The sequence below is a fragment of the Saccopteryx bilineata genome, chromosome 6 (assembly GCF_036850765.1).
Source record: "Saccopteryx bilineata isolate mSacBil1 chromosome 6, mSacBil1_pri_phased_curated, whole genome shotgun sequence".
Classification (NCBI taxonomy): domain Eukaryota; kingdom Metazoa; phylum Chordata; class Mammalia; order Chiroptera; family Emballonuridae; genus Saccopteryx; species Saccopteryx bilineata.
In genome coordinates this window covers 121,603,979-121,627,425 of record NC_089495.1, presented here as the reverse complement: position 1 = coordinate 121,627,425, position 23,447 = coordinate 121,603,979, and the positions used below count along the sequence as shown (strand labels likewise).

General features: G+C 47.6%; 1 protein-coding gene across 21 annotated transcripts in view; it reads left to right on the top strand.

The window, feature by feature from the left end:
• MICAL3 (microtubule associated monooxygenase, calponin and LIM domain containing 3) overlaps window positions 1-23,447 on the top strand; it is a 226,614-nt gene that overhangs the window by 17,171 nt on the left and 185,996 nt on the right. Inside the window, exon 1 of one of the 21 annotated variants that reach the window (XM_066234465.1) lies at window positions 6,475-6,622. The exons of the other annotated variants lie outside the window; for them this stretch is intronic. The gene's annotated coding sequence lies outside the window, so the exon portion shown is untranslated. Of the gene's footprint in view, window positions 1-6,474; window positions 6,623-23,447 lie in introns of those variants that run through there. 21 annotated transcript variants of the gene reach the window in all.

Here is a 23,447-nt window from a genome sequence, read left to right as displayed (position 1 = left end):
AGATGGTGGTGTTCTCTCCAGCTTCCAGAATTTCCAGCTGTAGGAAAATCCTTTTATAGAAAGTCTTGATGGCTTCTGGAGTGGCAGGCTTTGAGGAGTGCAGTCACCACAGGCCACGTGTTGTCCACACAATGCACTGGGCACCTTCAGAGCATTAAACACTGGGGTATGACAGTAGTGTGCCATGGTGACCAGAGCCCGCTCAAACAGACCCTGTGGTTACATTTTCAGGAATTTTGCAAGTTGGTTGTTAAATGCAGCCATTATTAAAAATGAATTCTATGAATTTTTTTTTTTAATTTTATTTATTCATTTTTAGAGAGGAGAGAGAGAGACAGAGACGGAGAGAGAGAGGAGAGAGAGACAGAGAGAGAGAAGGGGGGAGGAGCTGGAAGCATCAACTCCCATATGTGCCTTGACCAGGCAAGCCCAGGGTTTCGAACCGGTGACCTCAGCATTTCCAGGTCGACGCTTTATCCACTGCGCCACCACAGGTCAGGCTGAATTCTATGAATTTATAATTAAATAAGCCTGACCTAACAGTAGTGCAGTGGATAGAGCATTGGACTGGAATGTGAAGGACCCAGGTTCGAGACCCCGAGGTTGCCGGCTTGAGCCCAAGATCGCTGGCTTGATCAAGGGGTCACTCGCTTTGCTGTCAGCCCCCCAGTCAAGGCACATGTGAGAAAGCAATCAATGAACAACTAAGTTGCCACAACAAAGAACTGCTTTTCATCTCTCTCCCTTCTTGTCTATCTGCCCCTATCTAGCCCTCTCTCTGTCTCTCTTGCAAAAAAATATAAATAAATAATATTGAAAACAAGGGTAATACATACTCAAATCTTACCTCTTCCTGATTATTTTAGCACTGACTGCCCATGAATCTTTCGTGGCTGTGGGATGGGAAGGCTGTTGCAGTGAGTGGTGCACTCGCCTCCCTGGCTGCCATCTGTGTACAGAGAAGCCTTGATGGAAGTGTTCATACCACAGACCAGCAAACACTACAGGTCATTGCTGTGTTTATTATTTTGTTTATTGTCTCAAAAAGTGATGGGGAAAATGCTCACATTTGCTGTTGAAACTTAGTTTGTGCCTTGCAGCCATTACATTATGAATAGCACCCAAAATTGAGGAAATATTCTTCTTGAATTTGAAAACCAGGGTCCAATTTAGCATTCACTGATTTTTCAGTTTAATCCATAGGTTGGCCACAGAGATGAGTGAGACAAAAGTGTGATAGTGTGCTGTGAGAACCAGTTGGCTGCGTGGAATTTACACAAGAGTAGCATACATTTTATTGCTGCACACTTTATTATATATTACTATATACTTATTATGGTATTGTATATTTTAGTACTATGGCATGTTATACATTTTTTATGTCAGTAAAATTTATAGTAAATGTGTGTATATATAAAAACATGCACACGATTTTAGAGACTAGGAGATAAGCATTTAGGAGCACATCTCCTGGTAAAACAAGCATTGGGAGACAGATAAACCATCACAGAGGTGCCTACGCTCATGGGGGCACTGGAGGAAGGACCAGTGAGGGTCCAGTAAAGTGTGTGACAAGGTAGTAATTGAGCTGTAGGGGAAGTCCGGAAGGGCCTCACGGAAATGGTGCTACTTAAATTAAGCACCCACTGCTGGTGATGGGAGTGTAGGAGTGCCTGAACACCTCTGGGGGCGGGGGGGGGGGGGGGAGGAGGTGTGCAGGCTTGTAGAGCAAGCAAGCAGCTCCTGCGACTAGAGTGTGAGGATAGAAGGAAGGAGGTGGGGGCGTGGACCAGAGCGTGGGTGCTAGGTGTAGGTCATGTGAAAGGTCATGCTGACAGTCTGAGTATTCTGCTTTTAGGTAATTGGCCACTCATGTGGCACAAACACTTAAAGGCAGTTCTCCATTTGGGCAACTTCAGAAAAGAGGTATTAATAGTATTTTTTGTGAAGTAAATACTTTATTGGACAAGTATGAATTATCCACTTGCCATGTGCAGGACTTTGTGCTTAGGGTGTTCTAGGACACAGAAATTGTCAGTATTGTCCTTGCCTACTAGGAAAGGATTACATGGTAGGGAGCCATGTATGCTCACAGTGAACTGTACTGTACGGCGGCTGGGAACAGAGTGTGGTAAAGGAAGCAAATAATCCTGATTGTGGGGATGGGGATGCCACGTGGACAGGCATGACAGTGGTTTGCAGTGATTTACTTGGGGACCCGAAAAGACTATCTCACTTCTAACTGAAGGCCCTTTCTGTCTTAATCCCTGAGTTATCTCCATCATCCACTGCCCTGGTGTGTCTGATCATTTCATGAATGCTAATTCTACCTCTAACCAGACTGCAAGAGAGGGACTGTAAAGCCAGTAGGCACAGCCACCATTACAGCCGCCTGGTCCATGCAGGTTCGCATTGGATTCAGACAGTCGGTAAAGAAACAATGGAGCCAAGAACTGGCGAGCCATCTTCTTTAATCCTAGCTTGCACCCTGCGGGCAAGTAAAAACACACTCTGGGCTCCAAAACCCACTCATTCAGTGCTCACAAAGCCACTGACTTATCCAAGTTTCCTAGAATCAAAGGTTTCTAGCTCACCAGACTTATTCACCTCTGTTCCCCATCTCCTTCCTTCTCCCTGCTTCTAACTCTGCACAAACTGGCTTCTCACTCAACACCCCGCCATCTTGGCTGCTTCTCCTGGCCTCCTCCACGTGGCCTTTCTCTGCTCTCTGCTGTGCTCTCTTCTCTAATGCTAATCTCAGGAACCAAGAGCGCAAGCTCTCGTTCTGCCCCCATTTTATAGTGTAGATTCAGAACCTTTAATCCAATATACAAAATAGGGAAGTCTCTAATACAGGGGTCCCCAAACTTTTTACACAGGGGGCCAGTTCACTGTCCCTCAGACCGTTGGGAGGGCCAGACTATAAAAAAAACTATGAACAAATCCCTATGCACACTGCACATATCTTATTTTAAAGTAAAAACAAAACAAAACTGGAACAAATAAAATACTTAAAATAAAAAACAAGTAAATTTAAATCAACAAACTGACCAGTATTTCTATGGGAACTATGGGCCTGCTTTTGGCTAATGAGATGGTCAATGTGCTCCTCTCACTGACCACCAATGAAAGAGGTGCCCCTTCTGGAAGTGTGGCGGGGGCCGGATAAATGGCCTCAGGGGGCCGCATGCGGCCTGTGCTGTAGTTTGGGGACCCCTGCTCTAATACAAAGTCACTTCTCTGAGGCATGATTGGATTGTACCACCCCACATCAAAAAGGGTGGGAAAGGCTTAATCCCAAAACCAAGCCCCAGGCTACAACCATCCTGCCTGCCCACAGCCTGCCCCCAACACACATTAATATCACCTGGGCAACGGCCTCCATGTGGGCAGCGCCATCTTTAACAAAGTGAGCATAATATATTTTATCTGCCCAACAGGGACCCTGTCTGACACTTCCTCTGGTCCTCGTGGCTCCTGGGTAGGAGTTTGTATTATGTGCTTTTAGAAATACCTGTTGTTGTGTTGTGTGTGTGTGTGTGTGTGACAGAGACAGAGAGATAGAGAGAGGGACAGATAGGGACAGACAGAAAGGGAGAGAGATGTGTAGCTTCAATTCTTCGTTAAGGCACCTTAATTGTTTATTGACTGCTTTCTTATATGTGCCTTGACCTGGGGGGCTACAGCAGAGCGAGTGACCCCTTGCTCAAGCCAGTGACCATGGGGTCAGGTCTATGATCCCACGCTCAAGCTGGTTGGTGAGCCTGCACTCAAGCCGGATGATCCCGTGCTCAAGCCAGATGAGCCTGCGCTCAAGCCGGCAACATCAGAGATTTGAACCTGGGTCTTCTACGTCCCAGCCTGACTTCTTATCCACTGTGCCACTGCCTAGTCAGGCATGTGTTGGTTTTTATATCCACCAAAAAAGCATCATAATAGGTTTAGAAGAGACTTTGGACGAAGAACCAGCCTAGTTAATGTTTCGGACATAGGTTGGGCTGGGAGGTGCTGAAGAGGAGCTTCTGTCTCTTCCAAGCAGGACTCACCCAAGGGTCCCTGGATGCTGTGGGGCATTCTCCCAGTGAACTCTCTGGTAAAAAGTCTCAGCACTCCTATTCTTTTTATTTTACCAACACTTATTGAGTACCTACTATGTGCCAGGCACTGTGTTATGAGAGTACAATGACACAGGGACAGGGCTGATGCCCTCAGTTTTCTTAGACAGCTTTGCTGTAAAACTCACACCATTACCATTCACTCATGTAATATGTATGACTCACTGGGTTTTAGTATGTGCAGAGTTATGCCACTGTCACCATAACTAGTTTTAGAACATTTTTGTTACCCCAGAAAGAAACCCTATGCCCACAGCAACAACTCTTCCTTCTCTTCAGTTCACTGTCCCCAGCCCTAGCAACACTAATCTACTGTCTTTATAGATTTGTTGTTTTACACAGTTCGTGTAAATAGAATCACACAATATGTAATTTCTTTCACTTAGCACAATGTTTACTTTGTATGTATCACAATGTCATTCTTATGGCCCAATTATATCCCTTTTTATGGATAGACTTTATTTTCATTCAACAATTAACAGACTTTCCACTTTTGGCTAATTTGAGTAATGTTGCTGTGAACATTCATGTACAGGGTTTTGTATGGACATATTTTCATTTCTCTTTTGTATACATATACCGTATTCCTCCATGTATAAGACGCACCTTTCCCCGAAAAATTTGGGGTCCAAAAACTGGGTGTGTCTTATGTGGTTGTGGCATTTCAAATGCCATAGATGGAACTGAGGACGAGGTAATATATGAAGACAGTGATGCGTCATTAGACACAGATAAGGACAAGCTAATGGATGTGAGTTTTGACAGTGATGAGTTGTTTGAATTTTATGATGAATGAAACTTGAGTTTAATAATTTTATGTAATACTTTTTTTTTCAAATTTTAGGGCCCCAAATTAAGGTGCATCTTATACATAGGAGTGTCTTATATGTGGGGAAATACAGTATCTAGGAGTGGAATTGCTGGGTCACGTGTAACTGTGTTTAATATTTTGAGGAACTTACAGACTTTCCCAAAGTGGTTGCACTGTTTCCCACCAGCAATGTGTGAGGGTGTGAATTTCTCCATCTCCTCAGCAACACTTATTACTGTCTTATTACTAGTGGGTGTGACATGATATCTCATTGTGGTTTTGATTTGTATTTCCCTAATGGTTAGTGATGTTGAACCTTTCATGTGCTTATTGGCCATCTGTGTGTCTTCTTTGGAGAAACATCTGATCAAATCTCTAGCTCAGGCCCTGGCCAGTTGGCTCAGTGGTAGAGCGTCGGCCTGGCGTGCAGAAGTCCCGGGTTCGATTCCCGGCCAGGGCACACAGGAGAAGCGCCCATCTGCTTCTCCACCCTCCCCCTCTCCTTCCTCTCTGTCTCTCTCTTCCCCTCCCGCAGCGAGGCTCCATTGGAGCAAAGATGGCCCGGGCGCTGGGGATGGCTCCTTGGCCTCTGCCCCAGGCGCTGGAGTGGCTCTGGTTGCAACAGAGCGATGCCCCGGAGGGGCAGAGCTTCGCCCCCTGGTGGGCAGAGCGTCGCCCCCTGGTGGGCATGCCGGGTGGATCCCGGTTGAGCGCACGTGGGAGTCTGTCTGACTGTCTCTCCCCGTTTCCAGCTTCAGAAAAATACAAAAAAAAAAAAAAAAAAAAATCTCTAGCTCAAAAACTGTAGGTTACTTTTTATTATTGAGTTATAACAGTTCTTTGCATTCTGGGTGTAAGTTCTTTATCAGGTATGTGAGCTGCAGCTGTTTTATCCCATTCTATGTGTTGTCTTCTCACTCTCTTGATGGTGTATTTTATGCTTCAAAACTTTTAACCTTGATGAGTCAGATTTGCCCCAGTTCTTGAGTAAACCCAGCTTTGTAGGACAGATTCCCAGGCTTCCAAGTGTACTGTTATATTTAAAAAGTCTCCAGTGCTGAGTAGGATATAACCAGTCTCATAACTTTTAATACTCAGAACCTCTTACACTGGTGACTTTGCTTCAGCTTTTAGAAACTTTTTCCTGTGAAAGCAAGGACTGAGATGTACTGACTTCTTTGTACCAATCACTTACGATGTTGCTGGTGAAAACAGTTGTGTGCTGATGACTGCTGAACACACTGATTTGGGGGCCCGGTTCTGAGAGTGGCCGGACACAGATGAATTGGGCTTGTATTTAAGCCTAGGCCAGAAGAATGGAGCCCTGTCATTTCTCACTGTAATGTCAGCTCCCTTGTGTTAGCTAATGAGATTCTTCAGCTCTATTTACTCTAGTGTAAGGCATGGAATTCAATAATAAGAAATGCATCTGAGTTATGTAGCTATTTTATCAGAATAGAAAACTTTTTTTTTTTTTAGAGAGAGAGAGAAAGAGACAGGAAGGGGGAGAGAGGGTGAGAAGCATCAACTTGTAGTTGCTTTCTCTTTAGTTGTACATTGATTGCTTCTTGTACATGCCTTGTCCGGGGCTGAGTCAGTGACCCTGCACTGATGTGCTCAGAGCCAACAACCTCAGGACTTCAAACCAGCGACCTCAGCGTTCCGGGTCGATGCCGGATTCACTGCACCACCACAGGTCAGGCCAGAATGAAAAACTTAAACTCTTAACCTGTGCTGATCCCTATAAAATATTTCAGCAATCCACCCCTCCCTCTGTTGTTCAAAGAAGACTAAAAAGAATTTTACCTACATGATAAAGTTCTCTTTTGAGCCACCTGTGACCCATCTCACACCTAACGGTACTGGTCCTGGTCAGTGAAGGAGGGAGAGAGTGTGCCCTGGAGGTGTGCAGTGGGGTCTATTTCTTGCCCATGATCACATTCCCACTGGTAGGTGGGAGTGCTGGCTTCTCTTTTGGGGGACACACCTGCCACCACTTACAAATGTGTTAGTTCAGAGCCCCAGGTGTTCCATAACCCCTTAACTCTCTTCATCAGGTGTTGCCATTCCTAAGTTGGGGTAAATGAATGTGTTGGCATTTCCTTTGCATGTCATTTGAGCAAGTGGACATAATCACATCGCTGGGGCTGTGATTATGTGAGAGAAGAGGACCCTCTCCAAGGAAGAGCAGAGAAGATGAGAAATCCTTTCTTTCCAAATGCAGGGAAGTTGTGGGAATTACTAACTAGGAAATGAACCAAGTAGGGTAGAGTACAGTTTAAAATTCCCCGGCATGTTCACTGTGGGTCACCCATTGAGCATCAGAATGCTTGGATGACTGTAGCAGCTGTGACTTTGAGATGACGCATGGCTCTGTGTTCCCGTTGTGGATGCAGGTGAGGTGCCTGGGACCCTGTGGATGCTCGTGGGGTTGGTGGCCTATCTTGGGTTGCTCTGGCCTGTCTTTTGTCTTTCTGCAGGACCAAGAGCCACTGTGCATGGTTCTGGTCACAAGTTGACCTGGGACTGACAGTTCTTCCAAAGGAGTCAGTTACTCTTGCAGTGTTTATGGCACCCTGCTGCTTTGACTTCTTTGCCAGCGTTGTTCTTGGTGGGGCCCAATTTTCATACTTCAAAGATGGTTGAAGATGGTGTTATACAGTTAAAAGTGGGGGTCCTAAAGTCAGGCTGCCTGGGTTCAGTTCTGTCTTTTGCCACTTGAAACCTTGATGTCCTGGGTTCAATTCCTGGCCAGGGCACACAGGAGAAGCACCCACTTGCTTCTCTACACCTCCCCCTCTCACCTCGATCTCTCTTTTTATCTATCTCTTCTGTCCTCCTGCTGCCATGGCTCGATGGAGTAGGTTGGCCCTGGGCGCTGAGAAGGGCTCCATGGCCTCCACCTCAGGTGCTAAAAAAAATGGCCCCAGTTGCAAAGGAGCAAGGGTCCCAGATGGGCAGAACATTGCCCCCTAGTGGGCTTGCTGGGTGGATCCTGGTTGGGCGCATGCAGGAGTCTCTTTCTGCCTCCCCCCCCCCACTAAAAAAAAAAATTAAGAACACTCTGACTTCGAGTATGTTCTAAATTTCTGTGTTTTTATCTATAAATTATAGATAATAATAGCTATTCCATGCTTATTGTGAGGACTCAATGATTTTTTGTGTGAAGTTCAAAAAACAGAGTACAAGAAAGTGTTTATCAAATAGTAAGCATGCATTAGATATTAGTTATGTTGTTGCTTTGAAACAACCAGAATGTTTGTTTCTACTCGGCTCTTGTAAATGAAGTAGTGATCAAATTGAGTAGCAGTATGTTTTAGTAAAACATAAATAACAGTGCTGTTAAATTCCTATTTATCATCTCCTGTGTTAGGCCCTATAGTGAAGGTTCTTATGTATATATTGCCTCTTAACTCATAACAATAATCCACGGTAGTCTTATGAACACCACTGAGGGCCATGCTCAGGGCCAGTTCCTGCTCAGCTGGGCTTGTCCTTGTCTGTGTCAGCCTTGGGAGTGAAAGCAACAAGAAATTTGCTTTGTGCACTGAGCCTTTTATTTCAGCTATCCACATATAGCCATGGTCCAGAGGGAGGCAGGAGGATTTCCAGGACATAAACCATTGTGGGTGAGTCTTTTTTGATGATTGAACAGTGATGAGGAAGACTTCAGGGGACTTATCTTTTAAAAAGGCCTGTGATCATCTATTGGTCTGTTCCGCCGACAGGCAGACCCATACCGACAGCCTTAACAGTCACCCAAGGCTGGGGGCAGTAAAAATATCCTCCCCCACACACACACACACACACAGGCTGTCCCCGAGCAGGTCAGAGTCAGGATGACCCCGCCTGGGTCCTGTCCTCTATGGGAAGGAACATGTGCTTAGTTACATGTTCTCTACAAACAGTCCCTGATCAAATGATATGATCTCAGAAACTGTCTTCTGGCCTGTGGGTTTTGAAGCCCAGCATTCTTTTGCCACCACTCCACTCGTTCCCTGTTTCCTGTCTGAAGAGGCTTGGCAAGTATTGAGCTGCCACAAGATATCAGAGAATGGGGAGGTAGCAGCCCTGCCTCCCCCCGCCACTTCCCTTCTCCCTCAAGGTAATTCAACCCACAGAAGAGTTAAGATTAAAGACCTGTGGCCCTGGCCAGGTAACTCAGTTGCTTAGAGTGTTGTCCAGACATGCTGAGGCTGCGGTCTAGCTCCCCAGTCAGGGCACATACAGGAACCTACCAGTGAAAACATAAATAAGTGGAACAACAAATCCATCTTTCTCTCTCTCTCCTTCTCCCTCTCTCTCTCTCTCCTTTCTCCAGCCCCTTCCCACTTCTTCCCCCTCCTCTCTAAAAAAATCAACAAGAAAGGAAAAAAAAGGATTAAATACCTGTAGTTCAGTGGGCATAGCATCAGGGTAAAGATCTGCCTAGAAGACTTGGGGACTGCAGAGAATGGCTGGAGGTCCAGCAGCCTGCGGTGGGCAGCCCAGGTGAGCTCTGAGCAGAGCGCAGGTGTGGACTGCCTTGGCATTACAGAGCAGCAGGTATGTGCTGGTGGCGTGAGTGCTGAGTGTGGTAGGCTGCTTTCGGTCTGGCAGTGCCAAAGACTACATATGCTGATGGGTCAGGTTACAGTTGCTGTGGGAACTATGACCTTTGAATTTCCTGACTTATGCCTGGAATTTCAGTTGCATAATACTACAACAGCTTGGGTTTTGCCCCTTCTCGCCCCCTTCTTGGCATTTAATGTTTATCTCAGTAAATTAGATGCATATCTCTCACTGGGTTTATCTTTCCCTTGGGGCAGGCATCCTTCTCCACCTCCCCCTGTGTTGGGCAGGAGACCAGCCTGGCCCTGGCCTACAGGGTCGTCTTTTGGTCTCCCGGCCAGCACCTGGCTGGGGGAGCCCACCGGAGCTGCCTCTGGGATACATGATGGGTGTGTGTCAGGGTGGGCCCATCTGTCCTTCCTGGTCTGCAGTTCTCTGCACACTGCTCTGTGTGTGCAGCGTCCTCTTCAAGCAGCTCAGCCAAGTTCCCTCTCCTCCAGGAGACGGTTTCAACACTACAGCCTAAAACTGCCCCATCCCATGAGCTCTGTGTAACTCGAACATTTCATTTGGCAGTCAATCAGATCTTGGTTGTCATTTGGGGTGGAGGAGTGGTCTGGTCTTTCTTTTCTACAAACCAGATTATAAAATTCTTGGGGGCCAAGATTTGAAGTCATTGCATTGCTTGTTAAATGGTTACTGGGTTTGCCGAACTAAACTTGTATTTCTAAGTATCTATTCTGAGGAAGGCTGGCCCCCGCCGCTGCTTCTTCCCCTCCCAGTGAACTCTAAACCCACTAGCCCTGATCCTTGGAAGGCCCATCTTTCCATCTTTCTCACCTGGCAGCCTGTGCACAGTGACTCCCTGCTGTCCCTGGATAGAGCATCTACCTTCACTTAGTGCCCTTCTTCAGTCTCAGTCCAGACGTCACTTCATTGCCATGCCTTCCCTGGTCACCTCAGCCAAGGCTGCCCCTCTGAGTCTACTATTCTTTCCTCCACAGACATTTTCACCACCCATATATTGACATTTTTATACTAATGGTTATGACCCCATCTGCATTTCCATTTCTGGGACATAGGAAATGTATAGCATTTTGTTCACATTCTGCACTGACCCAGCATGGTGCCTGGTATTCACAGTAAGTGCTAAAGAAGTGAGTGTTCTTGTAGGATGGTAGGTACTTTTTTTTTAAGGGACAAGAAAGAAACATAAAATGCCTAGCAATTATCCAGTAGTTGTGCTGCTTTGGGTATTTGCAGCAGACAGGCTTTATGTGTTCCCTCTTGAAATGAGAATTGGAACTTCTTTGATCTAGGCAAAATACATGTGCTCTTGTTTTCTTTCTTCCTTCCCTCTTTATTCCTTTTTTTTGCTTGTCTTGGAAATAATTTGAGGCCACTTGGGCTCTAGATCTGTGCTGTGCTGTGCTGTGCTGTGCTGTGCGAGGAGGATGAGACGCAGGACTCAATCTCTTATGTGGAATTCTAGACACTTACCATATTCCCCCATGTATAAGACGTACCCCTTTCCAAAAAATTTGAGGTCTAAAAACTGGGTGCATTTTATACAGTGGTTGTAGATTTTTTTACTTGCATTTCCTGCTACTTCAGGCTTGTTTTTGTGCTCATTGTTGAAGAAGACAGTGATTCATCATCAGACACAGATGAGGACAAGCTAATGGATGGGAGTTCTGACAGTGATGAGAATTTGTATGAATTTTATGAATAAAACTTGAGTTCAATAACTTTATGTAATACTTTTTTTTCAAATTTCGGCCCCCAAATTAAGGTCATCTTCTGTATACAGTACTTGGAACCTTTGGGATACTCAGTTCTCCCTGCACTCCAGAATCATATTTTTGAGAAACAGCCTATGCTACCGAGAACAGCTAGAAGAAGCGGAGCTCTGAGCTTCTTCTTGCTGACTCCCCCAGAGGAAATTGCTTTGGGCATTTGCGCTTTTCCTAACCTTTGCACGTGGACTTAATATCTCAGCTTTCTGGTGTACTGGATACTGTCTGTGAACTGCAGTGAAATGTTTAAATAAAGAGCCCGAAGTCATGTCTCCAAATGCTTTGAGTTCATGGGGAAGAGAGAGGCACTCTGTGCACTCACAGTGTAATTATTAATCAGATTTTCCTTCCCGCCTCCCTGCCCCAGGGTTTGCCGGCTGCTCTGTGCAGGCTGCTAGAATGAGTATGGAAAGTAACCTAGCCCTCCCGGCGCGGCTGCACAGGCTGATGGTAAACAGCTCTCCATGCCAGTGATTTTCAGCCCTTTTCACCCAGGACACGTGTAAGCTACTGATGGAAATTCTGCAGCACATCAAAAATACATTTTTTGCCAGTCTGACCCAAAAAAGGTATAATTTTGATTCATCACACCAGACGGCTATTGTGTTGGCTCTTGTCATATTTTTTATTTGATAACCTGAGGGAAGAGAGGTCTGTGCCCCTGACTAAGTAGTCAGGTATTGCATGTTTTAAAAATGCTTGAGACACACCGGTTGAAAATTGCTGGTCTAAGCTGTATAATCTAGCAGGATTCACAAAAATGTAGAAAAATGTTTTATTTATTGTGTCTTCCTTGTTTCTATTTATCTTATTCTATTATAGACACTTGCCCACTTTGAGGCAGCACTTCCTGAACTGTGTTCTATGGACTGTTAAAAAGTGTTCTGGAGAACATTTAAACATGTTCTTAATAAAATGAATTTCACTAATTTTTTTAATAAGGGGGAGGATTTGTTTATAAAGCTTTTAAAAACAGATTATTTTCTGCAACAGTTCATTCATGAGACCTTTTGATTTGTGATTCATTAAATTTCACATTGATCTAGAATCTTGTGGAATTCATAGTTTGGATCACAAGACATTTTTTATTGGTTATCCCTTGCTAGTCTAAATCCCTCTTGAGCTCCTTTAGTCTTTTTCTCCAGTGGATCCCACACGGTTGTTTGCTCGCTTAAGGAATTTTCCACTGGGGAAGTGGAAACAATGGCACACAGCATTGCTTGGGGGTGTGTAGGTATTAACTTGTTTGTATTGGAAAGGAGCTCAGAGCAGAGGACTTAGCAGAAACTAGAGGAGATGAGGGCTTGAAGGAGGCAGGCTTCTGCTGGTCTCTGACGTGTAGCTAGGTTGAAGAGACACAGAGAGTTGGGTGTGGGGACAGTGTGAAAGGGAACTGAGTGAGAAGGATGTGGGCAGTGGGTGGAGGTGGGAGTTGGGAGCCAAACTGGAGGGCAGAGAATCTCAGGGAAAGTGGGTAGCTAGAGCCGGAAGGATCTGAAATCACATGAGACACATAGAGCGATAATAAGCAAATCAGTGTGGTTTTGAGATGTGACAGGATGAATTTTCTGTTTAAGAGCCACGAGCTTGGCAGCAGATGGCAGATTCCTCATGGCACAATGGTTGCCATCAGACTCTCCTATCTAGGTCTTATTTCTTAATTTTTCTTTTGCTGTATGCCTTCAAGATCTACTGTCACCTCTTCTGGTCTTGGTGACAGCCATCTATGGAGTGGTCCATGTCAGTAGGCAAACCACCCTGGAGTGTGGTGAAGTGGAAGAGTACAGAACAGAGGTCAGAGACCTCAATTTGATCCCTGGCCCTGTAGCTCACTAGCTGGACAGATGATCTAATTTCTCTTCATTCTTTCTCCCCAAACCTGTAATTCGCATATATTAGTGACAACTCATAAGGGTAGTTTCAGGAGTAAGATGCTAGCAGACGTGAATACAGAAGTTGTTTGATTTAGTAGTTCCAGACTTCCTGTGATTAAGTGCCAACTCTGTCACCTACTGTATGACTTTGGGCAAGTTACTTAACCTCTCTGTGGCTCCTTTTTCTTACCTGTAGAATCAAGGTGATACTGTAATTGTACTTACCTCACAATGAGAATTAAATGAGGAAAGATAGATAGATAACTCTTTTAAACAATGTCTGGCACATGGTAATGTGATTAAGAAATTATACCTGCTATTATTATCATTGTCATACCACCACCACCACCATCACCCCCACCACCACCATCACCACCACCACCACCACCATCACCATCACACCACCATCACCACCACCACCCCACCACCATCACCACCACCACCACCACCATCACCATCACACCACCATCACCACCACCACCCCACCACCATCACCACCACCACCACCACCATCACCATCACACCACCATCACCACCACCACCACCACCATCACCACCACCACCACCACCATCACCATCACACCACCATCACCACCACCATCACCACCACCACCACCACTACCATCATCACCACCACCACCATCACACCACCATCACCACTACCACCATCACCACCACCATCACCACCACCACCTTCACCACTGCCACCACCATCACCATCACACCATCACCACCACCACCACCACCACCACCACCACCACCACCACCATCACCATCACACCACCATCACCATTACCACCACCCCACCACCACCATCACCACCACCATCACCACCACCACCACCACCACCATCACCATCACACCACCACCATCACCATCACACCACCATCACCATCACCACCACCCCACCACCACCATCACCACTACCATCATCACCACTACCATCATCACCACCACCACCACCACCATCACCACCACCACCTTCACCACTGCCACCACCATCATTATCACCATCACTATCATCACCATCATCACAGTGCTTAGTCTGCAGTAGGTGCTTTCTTTAAGACAGGAAACCAAAGAATAAAGCCTTCCAAATACATGGTAAGAAACCGTCCCTGATCACTGGAAATAACATGCCTTTGGTGCTTCTCTGAAAGCACTGAAGTTATCAGTTTTAGGATTTTTTTGAAATTCCAGGTATTACTGAAAATTTTTTAAAAAGTCAGTATTTGTTTTCTAATATAGAAGGACTCTTGCAATCATGACTTTCCTTAGGCACAGAAGCATTTCCCTTCTTTTTTTTTAAATAAAAAGGGGGAGGAAAGGAACAGAGGGAGGAGGATCCCTGGATTTCCTTCAGCCACAGTTTTGTCTCTCTGTGAGAGGGCTTGCTGCCTTCATGAGCAGAACTGCCTGCCTGTGTAGACCAAGGCCTGGATCTGCCCAGAGCCTGAGTGGCCTGAGGCTCTGCTGTGAGCTCTGTGTCTGCTTCCTGCCCTGTTAGCTGCAGCGTTTATGGGAATGTGTCCCTATCCTTCACCCACGCCTGGACCAGCCACAGTTAGCTTCAGTAGGCAGTTACATCTGGGTTCAAAGCCAGTGCCTTCTGGCTACTCCTCTAAAAGCCTCTACCCTCTTTCCCCAGCAGTCATGTCTGAGTCTTGAATTTATCTGTTTGGAGCAATTCTTTTTTTTTTTTTTTAACTACTCAATCATTGGGCCTTGTGTTTTGTAGATGAAGTGAGAGTTGCTCTCTGAGGGCTGGCTCAGACCAGAAATCAGCTGCTTTTAAATTGCTGTGAATCTTGAAAGAGACAGTTTATTTGTAGGCCAAATTTCCTGCCCAAGAACCTTGTTGTCTGTAGTATTCCAGTATAGGCTGTGACAGTGTTGAGGTGGGTGACACCTGACAGAAGTGCCTGGGTTTGGTTTTAGGGCTTCAGTCTCCCCTAGGGTCAAAGTCTAGTAGAGCCTTTACACATACTCCCATGCCGGCTGGCAGTATGTGGCTGTGTGCCATGTGCAGCAATGACAAAACCCAAACACACACACAAGCCAGATGGGCAGATGATCAAACAGAAGTGAAGCCTCATTATTTGGGGGCCTCCGGCATTGGCTGTGTGTCCTGCATAGACAGTGTCCTTGGTTAGCAGTTACTTTGTAAACTGCCAAGAGAAAGACTAGGCTGCACATATTTGGGCTTGGCCATGCAAGATAAAAATGCAAATGTAGTCAGAGGGACATGACTAGGAGCCTGCTAGCGAGAGGCCTGGGACTGAAGAGCACTGTGGCAGAATGGGCAGAATGGGCCGGAGGTAAGCCCTCCTCCAGCTGTGCCTCTGGAACTTCACATCGGAGCTGATGGGGAGAGGCTGAGTTTCGGGATGATGACTGGCTCCTCCTTCCCTTGTTAGAACAGAGAATATTAAATCCAGTAGTAATGCCATGTTGAATACTCCATTTATAGTGCCCTAAGGATGGGGTTAGGAAGAAACAGGCCGTCCTCTGCCTTTGGGAAAGACTTAGAAAGAAGTCTTTACTAGTACCTTGCTTGTTACTGCCATTGCATATAAAAATCTGTAAGGGGCTCAGATTTTGTCAGGTATTGTCAATGCAGTAAGGGTAAGAAAGGCGTGGGCCTTTCAATAGGATCCTGTGTATATCTGGCCTGGATGTCCAGTGCATAACGACACTGCTTGCCTGGAGCCGGGAACATCTTACTTTGAAAGGCTGAGACCCAGTCGTGGCACGTTATTTGGGTGCAGGTTAGGACAGGAGTGCACGTGGCCATGTCTTCACTGGAACCTGCCTCTCCAGGGTTGCGGTGATGGCTGTGGATTACAGGACACTTGGGGTTGGAAGGTGTCTGATGAGTGAAGAGCCAAGGGGTGTGGAGGCACTCTCCAAGTGCCCGCCCACTCCCCCATTGCTTGGCCATACATGGCAGGGTGAAAAACGAGGAAGTGGGCCCCTCACACGTTAGCAACTGCTTGCCCTGATATTCAGAGATAAGTTAAGAATTTTCAGATTCTTCTCCATGTTTATGTAAAACAGACAGGAGCAGAATAATGGCCATGAAGGAACAGAGATAGCTGTCTTTCGTCTCGTGAACATGTGTTCCTAACAGCCTTGCTTGAAACACTGTCTATGAGCCCTGGCCGGTTGGCTCAGTGGTAGAGTGTCGGCCTGGTGTGCAGGAGTCCCAGGTTCAATTCCCGGCCAGGGCACACAGGAGAAGCACCCATCTGCTTCTCCACCCCTCCCCCTCTCCTTCCTCCCTGTCTCTCTCTTCCCCTCCCGCAGCCGAGGCTCCATTGGAGCAGAGTTGGCCTGGGCGCTGAGGATGGCTCTATGGCCTCTGCCTCAGGCGCTAGAATGGCTCTGGTTGCAACAGAGCAACGCCCCAGATTGGCAGAGCATCGCCCCCTGGTGGGCATGCTGGGTGGATCCCGGTCAGGCGCATGTGGGAATCTGCCTGCCTCCCTGTTTCCAACTTCAGAAAAAAACAAAACAAAACAAAACAAAAACACTCTGTGTCTATGAAAGCTGTGGATAAAGCCAAGTCATTCATTGAAGTATGAGAGTATTTGTCAGCCTTTCTGCCTCCAAACAGGATGCAGATAATAAGTAAAGTCAACATTTGGTTTGTATACCCACCATCTAATCTGCTTTGTTATTTCTTTCCCCAAAATGTCTATTCCCAGCACCTAAAACTGCACCTGCCACAACTCCTGCTCAGTGTTTGGTAATTCCTTTCCCTTTTAAAATTCCTGTTCCCATTGCCACAGCTCTAACAGAGCCCCCTTCTTCATCTCATGACACTGACTGTAGTTCCATCTTCCTGGGGACCACTCTTCTGAGGCCTACGTGCTTTGAAGGCTGGGGTGCTCCTACTTATGTCCCCAATGACTCCCTGGCCTGCCCTGCACAAGGCTCCCTCCCTCCCAGTCCCCTGCACTGCTCTGCTAAGTCTCGCTTTGGCCTCCTCTGTGCGCTTTTTGTCCCCAGAGGCCTCTGTTCTCTGCTGATCAAGTCCTAACCATCCCTAACCTGACAGTGTGGCCACACAGTTTAGAAAATGTTTGCTTGTTTGTTACAATGCCTACATTAGTTTTTCCCTTGACTGGACTTTTTTTTTGTTTTTTTTTTCTCTCTCTCTTTTTTTTTTTTTGTATTTTTCTGAAGCTGGAAACGGGGAGAGACAGTCAGACTCCCGCATGCGCCTGACCGGGATCCACCCGGCACACCCACCAGGGGCGAAGCTCTGCCCACCAGGGGGCGATGCTCTGCCCCTCTGGGGCGTCGCTCCTTTGCGACCAGAGCCACTCCAGCGCCTGGGGCAGAGGCCAAGGAGCCATCCCCAGCGCCCGGGCCATCCCTGCTCCAACGGAGCCTTGGCTGCGGGAGGGGAAGAGAGAGACAGAGAGGAAGGAGAGGGGGAGGGGTGGAGAAGCAAATGGGCGCTTCTCCCATGTGCCCTGGCCAGGAATTGAACCTGGGTCCCCCGCACGCCAGGCCAACGCTCCACCGCTGAGCCAACCAGCCAGGCCCTGGACTGTTTTTTCTTGAAGGTGGCATCCGATCTTTTCTCTTCTGCATGTCTCTCAGTGATCTTCATACACTGGTCAGCAAAGCCTTGATTTACAAATTGACTGCTCTTTTATAGTCACTGGCCTAGAAAGTACTCAGTAAGAAGCAGTGTCCTACCATTGCCCCATTTTAAATTCCTTTTTTTTTTTTTTTTTGTATCTTTCCAAAGTTAGAAGCAGGGAGACAGTTAGACTCCCACATGTGCCTGACCAGTATCCACCTGGCATGCCTACCAGGGGGTGATGCTCTGTTGTGACCAGAGCCATTCTAGTGCCTGAGGCAGAGGCCACAGAACCATCCTCAGCGCCTGGGCCAACTTTGCTCCAGTGGAGCCTTGCCGCGGGAAAGGAAGAGAGAGACAGAGAGAAAGGAGAGGGGGAGGGGTGGAGAAGCAGATGGGCGCTTCTCCTGTATGCCCTGGCCGGGAATTAAACCCGAGACTTCCACATGCCGGGCCAACACTCTACCACTGAGCCAACCGGCCAGGCCTTAAATTCTTTTTCTGTAGGTTTCATTTTCTGTTTTGGCTAAACATTTGCTAAATGTTTCAGACATAGGGTGTATGCATTTGGCTAGGAAAAATAAACCCCAAACAGATTTAAAGCTGACTCTCATGGCCATGCAGAAGTCCCTTCTGCTCTTCAGAAGATGAGGTGGTGAAGGACAGGAGGTGCCATGGATAGATGTGGTGGTGGCAGCATGTGTGGCACAGGAGCCCGCAGGACACTGCTGCCACCATCAGTATCAGCACAGCTGTCTGAGGGCAGGTGCAGCCTGGAGTGGGCGTGGGGAACACCCTCCAGGTCGCTGACTTTCTTTCCTTATCTCCTGTTTCCCACCTCCACCCAGAGTCTGGCTAACCTGCCATATTGGAGATGATATTGCCCGTCAAGTAGCAGAGTGTGGGGAGAACGCTCCAGGGGCTGGTATCAGTGCTGAAAATGTGGGCATTATCAGGAATCTGCTGAGCTGTTTGGACCTGTGAGGACTGATAAAGGGCTCCAGGCAGAGTTCCCCGGGTGTGAGACTTGTGCCCTTCCACATCAGGAGGGGCCGTGGGCCAAGAGTGTAGAAGCAGAGTGGAGGCTGTGAGGCCAGGTCTGGAGATAGGTGCCCCCTCCTGGGGGCTGTCTCCCAGGGTGACACTTGCACAGTGACAGTGGCCCTAGCCTTATTTCATCTCTTCCTCTGCGTCCAGTAGGACCCAGTAGGAGGGGGTTCTATGTTTGCTTTTTGGTAGGTTGTTCCTCATTTATCTCCTCGTTTCCTCCAATCAGAAATCCTCGAGTTTCTTACTTTTACGCCTTGTGTTTATTCATAAGCAGACCCTGTCAACCACGCATTTATTCCTTGATAAGAATCTGATCACAGCCTCTGTTGGTGCTTCTCTAGGAAATGCCACCATCATCCATCCCCTTGGGGTGTTTTTCCAGTGACCTCCATACCACTTTCCCTGCGCCCCCTCGTACCCCGGGTTATTGTGAACATGGCAGCCAGAGTGGTCCTGTTAAACCTGGCTGCAGGCTCGCCATTCTTCCTTGCTCCACCACCCCTGCCCCATCCCAGTGAAAGCTGAAGCCCATCTTGTGCCCGTGCTGTCCCAGTGCTGTCCTCTTGCCTCAGATCCCCCAGCTCATCCAGCCATCTTCTTAGGTCCCTCAGCTTTCACCCCCCTTTAGGGTGCCAGACGTCCTGGTTGGCATTCCCACCTTCTTGCAGCCCGTGCGGCCCTCCTGTCTTCCTCCACACTGTCTTCCTTCCTGGCCTGTGCTTCCTTCTAACATGTCAGGGTTTTCTGCGTGCTGTCTCCCGCTGGAGGGAAAGCTCCGTGAAGACAGGAAGTTGTGTTTCGTTCACCACTCTGTCCCCAGCGTCTGGCACTCAGGTAGTGAACAGTGAATATTTGCTGGCTTCATTAATTTCTTCTGCGTCCATCACATGCTGGCGCCTGCCGCTGGGCCCATGCATGTGCACACACAGGAATGAGATGGCTGCTGCCTTCATGGAGCTTATGCCAAGGGAGGAGCAGGTAGCAGAGTGACAGCAGTGCACTGGGAGGAGTGCCGAGGGGTTGCAGGAACTCGGTGCAGGGAGGGCTGCCTCAGCTACAACAGGGAGCATGGCTGCCCGGCAGCACGCTGCTGCGCTTCACGTGCATCCTCTCATTTCGTCCTGTGAGCGCAGAGAGAACTGTCAGCTTCTTTTGCTAATCTGTCATTGTACAAGTATTAAATGCTCTTTTGCATACAGAGTACACTCTGGGCACTATGAGGTACTGGATCCTGAAGGCAGGGAAGATAGTTTTTTCAGTCTTCATGACAAATGAGCCCAGTCTGTGTAACCTTTCCTTACAAAACATTTACTTCTAGCAGTAAATCAAGCACTCCTGGGGCCAACTGCCTTTCACACCACACTGTCCATAGAGCAGGCGAGGTGAGGGCCGCTGCTGCAGGAGCCCCTCTGGTGCGGCTCTAGCCTGCCTGACTTGCTTAGCTGCAGTGCAATGGTGGCATAGCCCACGCCACAGGTAGACAGTTCAGCTTGACCTGTCAAGGGACATCTTGAGTTTGGGGTGGAAAAGAGGGTGGGGATGGGGTCTGAGGCCAGCAGGGGAGCCGTCTGTGGAAGGAGCACAGAGCCGGGCTGTCTCTTGGCTCTCTTTTCTTTCCTCTGTCCCTATGGCAGGACAGACGTCTGTCCTCCCACTAGGGAGTGTTCATTTCATCCAGCCTCTGCCTTAGCCTTTTATATTTTGGGGAACATAACACAGTTCACACAGGGCCCAAGGACATCAGCCATCTTAGTAAGTGAGTCTTGTTTGGTGAGCTAATGGACCACATGTTCAGAGATTTGGGGAGCCTTGTACTAGGCTTTTTCTGCAGGAAGTAGAAACAGGATGAGCTGGCCCAAAAGTATTAGGAATTGATGTAAAGGGTTGTGTTTTGTTAAGGAGCATCTGTGGGTCTAGTATTCACTCAGGAGAGCAAATCGTGCCCCTTCACTGGATTTGTTTACCCTGATGTTTAGGTTATGGGCAATAGGAAGTGTTAGTTTTGCGGGTGAATCTTCCTGTTTAACTCCTTGAGGAAAGCTCTGCTCTTCTGTTAGTAGCAAGGCTATCGACCTCTGCAGGGACGCTCGCCGAGCCATTTCTATGAGTAGCACAGCTCCATGGTGTGGTCCAGCCAGCCTCAGTGGGAGACTACTGTGCAATCTCCTTTGGTGCTTCCCTTCGTGGGTAAAGGCTCCTGTTAGGGTGAGTGCATCAGGTAGGATTCGATTCTGTTGGAAACTATAAAATATGGCTTAAACATGAAAGAAGCTTTTCTGTGTTTTGTAAAGGAAGGTTAGAGACAGGAAGCCCAGGGCCAGTGTGGCCAGCTGCGTGGCTGTCAGGACTTCGGCTCCTCTGTCTTGAAGGATTTAGCTGCAGCATGTGGTCTGCTGCATGGACTGGCGGGTGAGTGTTTAGCTTGACCTTGCTCCACTGCCCTGACCCACGGTTTTTATCCTTTGTTTTCCGTGGTCAGACATGGCTGCTGGAGCTCCGGCCTTCATATTTCTGTCTCCAAAGAAAATGCAAAGAGAGGAATGGAGAGAAAGACAAAGAGTGGCTCGCCCATGTGAGACAATACTTTAAGGGACTCTTTCTGGAAGGCTCACACACTTCTGCTTACATTTTGTTAGCCAGCCCTTAAAAAACATGGTCACAAGGAAGGCTGGGAAATGTGGTTTGTAACTGAGCCCATGGTTGGCTAACAGAATTAGGGTTCTTATATAAGCAGGCAGTCCCTGCTGTGCTTAGTAAGTCTAACCTCTCTGCTCCGGTTACTGTCCCACTGACATCCCACCTCCCATGAATACTGAGAGGAGCTGAGCATGGCTCTTTCTCCAGGTACCGCCCACCATCCTTGCGTTCTCCCATGAGCAAAATGATAATCCGTTGCAGGAATCGGAGCCCAGTGGGTGAGAGAGTGCACATATTTCTGTGAGCAACATCTTAGACAACAGCAGTGGCGGTGCCAGCTGGGGTGTCTGGGCCCTTCCTCCCTTCCCCTTCTCTGAGTACTGTCTTGTTGAGAAGGTATGACCTTACTGTGCAGCCCTGCTCACCTTCCCTACTCTGTTTGCCCAGAAGGCCCTCACAGGTGGGCTCTGGGGGAGCACAGCCTCTGAACATAGTGGACGGAGCCATGGTGGATGGATCTGTGCAGACCTGGTGTGAGAGGCTGGCATGTGTGTTCACCTCTCCTCTCTGCTGCTGCGTCTCCTAAGAGATAAGGACTTACACGGACACACTCTCAAGTCCCTCTTCCAGTTCAGTGGTCCGAAATTTGGATTTGTGACTAAAAATCTGAAATTTAAAAATTCTCTGGACTCAAGCCCTTCGGAAACCTGAGTCCTCTGGTCAGACCTGTGAGTGACCTGGACGTGCCAGTCTTCTCTGGTTTGAATCCCTCTTGGGGCTTTCTGGGCATGAGATCTGTTTCCGCTTCCCACCCTGGCTGGAAGTTGTCCAGGAAGTTGTCACTGACACATTTAGGGGCATAACAATGGCACTGTCAAGAGAAACATGGGGCTCATCTTAGAAAACATTGCTCCTAGCAGCACTCGAGAAGGTGTGAATGTGTAAGAATTAGGTTGGTGTGTTATGGGATGATGTGGTGTACATGGGCCTACGTGTGTGAGGGTGCAGAAGGCTGTCTTGGTCCTAGATTTCAGTTGGTTACCCACTGAGAGCATGTAGGTATGCTATGCACAGGTGTTATCTGTTGGGTTGGCTGTGGGGAAGCAGCCACTGCCGACTCCTATGTCCTGACACTCATATCTCTCTGGGGTGGGACAGACACACTTGTGGTTTAGGTTAAGTTGGGTTTAGGATGGAACAGGGCTATAACTGTCACTCTCGTCTGATCCTTTGTTATGTCAAGGTGCCTGCCCCTCTTTTCTACCCCAAACAAGGGGGGTTTTGAGGAGTGATATGAGAAAGGGAGGTGATTATAGCTAATAGCCATCATTTGTTAAACACTTACTTTGTGCTAGGCTTCTAGATCTAGGTAGCTAAATACATTATTTTATTTTATTTTATTTTAGTGACAGAGAGAGAGAGACAAGAGGGACAGATAAGGACAGAAAGGGAGAGAGATGAGAAACATCAGTTCTTTGTTGTGGCACCTTAGTTGTTCATTGATTGCTTTCTCATATGTGCCTTGACCTGGGGGGGCTACAGTAGAGTGAGTAACCCCTTGCTCAAGCCAGCAACTTTAGGCCCCAGCCAGCAACCTTTGGGATCAAGCCAGTGACCCCACACTCAAGCTGGTGAACCCGCACTCAATCTGGAGACCTCGGGTTTCACACCTGGGCTCTCTGTGTTCCAGGTCATTCCTCTACCCCAGGGGTCGGGAACCTTTTTGGCTGAGAGCCATGAACGCCACATATTTTAAAATGTAATTCCGTGAGAGCCATACAACGACCTGTGTACGTTACACATTATCCAATAAAAATTTGGTGTTGTCCCAGAGGACAGCTGTGATTGGCTCCAGCCACCTGCAACCATGAACATGAGCAGTAGGAAATGAATGGATTGTAATACATGAGAATGTTTTATATTTTTAACATTATTTTTCTTATTAAAGATTTGTCTGCAAGCCAGATGCAGCCATCAAAAGAGCCACATCTGGTTCGCAAGCCATAGGTTCCCAACCCC